The sequence below is a fragment of the Sinocyclocheilus grahami genome, unplaced genomic scaffold, assembly GCF_001515645.1.
Source record: "Sinocyclocheilus grahami isolate Dianchi unplaced genomic scaffold, SAMN03320097.WGS_v1.1 scaffold127.1, whole genome shotgun sequence".
Taxonomy (NCBI): domain Eukaryota; kingdom Metazoa; phylum Chordata; class Actinopteri; order Cypriniformes; family Cyprinidae; genus Sinocyclocheilus; species Sinocyclocheilus grahami.
In genome coordinates, this window is record NW_015505306.1 from 1266537 (window position 1) to 1269197 (window position 2661).

The window sequence follows — 2661 nt, forward strand, 5'->3', positions numbered from 1 at the left end:
TGTGGCAGGTGTAGTTCAATAATTCAAACCTGGTTTGAGAAAACACAAGATGTCGACAAACTAATGAAATTTAAAGTGACAGAAGCTGATTTATACATGCAGTACAATAGCCATAGTGACTGAGTAAGAAAGCTGCATTTCTTGAAATAGTCAGTGTATATCTGAGATGCATCTTTTCTCTAATAAAACATTAAATATATACATTAAAATCCTTCTAATTGTTATTGGTCTTTCAACAAATTTTTATGATACACATATCATTTTTATAATATAGAGGCAACTGAAATCAATATTTCATGTCCACATATTTAATTATTTGCTGAGTAATCATGGAATTTGTGATAATAACTGGGCATTATCTCTTTCTTGTTTGTGCTTTGTGAGACGTGTCTTGACAGGACTAATATTTTTCTTTTTGTGATTTAGGCTGTGAGGAGATCTTGAAAACGGCACTTGGGACCCCCAACATCAGTGCACATCCATACCAGACGGACAATGGCTACTACTATCAGGTGGGCAGATTTCTAAGTGTTTGGCTTGTTGATGCTGTTGTTTTTTCTTTTGCACATGACATGTTCAATTATACCATTGCCCCCCACCAAAAAAAACAAGACACTAAGTCTGCTCAGCTGAAAACACTGCTTGTTTGTCGTTGCACCCCTATTGAATTAATAGCCATTGACTGTATCATTGAGGATCTCCGAGCTACTAGAACTCTAAAAGTTGCCTATAGAGATAACTATATGATTGAAAATTTTGGTGTATGTGTAAAAATAGCATCAATAATATTGAAGAAAGTGTTATTGAGTTTTGCCCTATTTATGAAAATAATAAATAGCATGAATTGTAGCACTGTTTTGGCAGTGGTTGGCTTGAACCAGGCTAATATATTTGTTGTACAGGTTTTGACTCACTTTGCAGGGGGACATGCACTCCTGCTTGTTTCTGTTGGCAGTGTGTCTAGACGCATTAGGACACTTAATGGGAAGAGGCATCTATTGTTCTCCGAGATAACATGGAACGACCTTCCTTTCGTCCGCTTGGTAGTACAGATTCGGTGCTTGGCTTGTGTGAACTTGATAGATGAGAGTACGTGGAGCCAAAATGCATCCCTAGCATGTCAGCTCTCACTCACATATACACAACAATCTATACTGCCACTGTTTCACAGGCTGCTGCTTGAGTTACAGTTTAAGCCATGTAAAACATTAACCGGACACCGGATGTTTTAATGGGTGCTGTCAACATGCTGTATATGACTCAATGGAGCTGTCAGTCAAAGTAGTCTGTGGATGTCAGTCAGCCAGAGTGGAGGGGATTCCTGACATCCACAGACACTTGTGCATTAGGACACTTAATGGGAAGAGGCATCTATTGTTCTCCGAGATAACATGGAACGACCTTCCTTTCGTCCGCTTGGTAGTACAGATTCGGTGCTTGGCTTGTGTCAACTTGATAGATGAGAGTACGTGGAGCCAAAATGCATCCCTAGCATGTCAGCTCTCACTCACATATACACAACAATCTATACTGCCACTGTTTCACAGGCTGCTGCTTGAGTTACAGTTTAAGCCATGTAAAACATTAACCGGACACCGGATGTTTTAATGGGTGCTGTCAACATGCTGTATATGACTCAATGGAGCTGTCAGTCAAAGTAGTCTGTGGATGTCAGTCAGCCAGAGTGGAGGGGATTCCTGACATCCACAGACACTTGCTTTACAACAATTTTTTTAGATGTATTATGATGCAATTAATCACACACTTTGTTTTATTAGAGCTTTTAAAGACCTCTTGATATCAAAATCTGAATGCATGTCTATTGGCTGTGAGGTCCTCTATATGCCTGTGTGCACCTAAAGCTAATTAAAATGCTTTTGAGGAGATATTTGCATGTAAGATGTAGTCTTAGTCTTTTTCTTCTTGGAATATGCACCAAAATATTAAGGGGAATATAAAAAAATGTTGTGCAGTAAAAAAAGAGTGAGACTGTTTCATCCCACTTAATGATTAATACCAGAATCTATTGCTGGTAAGCAGTCAATAAACATAACTATAACTGTGCCAGTGTTGTCGTCGTCTTTTTTTTCATCCATGGTAGAAGCTATAAGGTGTTTTTTGCTAGACTTTGATATAAAACTTTACTCGCTCTATTTAATGAACAAACATGTAAATTAGGTTGTAACACCTAGTTTAAAAAACATTTTCACTGTTATTACTCAATTTATAGATTTCCTCATTACAGTTATTATCACATCTGCACAAGAGCTGTCATCCATGGTAGAAGCTATAAGGTGTTTTTTGCTAGACTATGATATAAAACTTTACTCGCTCTATTTAATGAACAAACATGTAAATTAGGTTGTAACATAAAACATTTTCACTGTTATTACTCAATTTATAGATTTCCTCATTACAGTTATTATCACATCTGCACAAGAGCTGTTTCTTACATTAGAATGAAACATGTTATTGCAACAGTGTTTCATCATCACTAGGTGGCAGTGTTTGGAATGAAAACAGATGAATTTGGCTATAACAGACATAGAAAAGGCTTTTAAGCAATACAGCAACACTTTGGAGATAGTGTTATGTATGTATGTGAAAAGCAAGGATTAGAATTTTGCTCAAACATGGCATTATGCAGATTTATTGCTTAAC

General features: G+C 37.1%; 1 long non-coding RNA gene across 1 annotated transcript in view; it reads left to right on the forward strand.

The window, feature by feature from the left end:
- Window positions 1-1309, forward strand: part of LOC107590455 (uncharacterized) — a 4051-nt gene extending 2742 nt beyond the window's left edge. Inside the window, exons 2-3 of the long non-coding RNA XR_001609790.1 lie at window positions 427-512; window positions 903-1309. This is a non-coding gene — a long non-coding RNA (uncharacterized lncRNA). The remainder of the gene's footprint in view (window positions 1-426; window positions 513-902) is intronic.
- Window positions 1310-2661: the final 1352 nt, after the last annotated feature.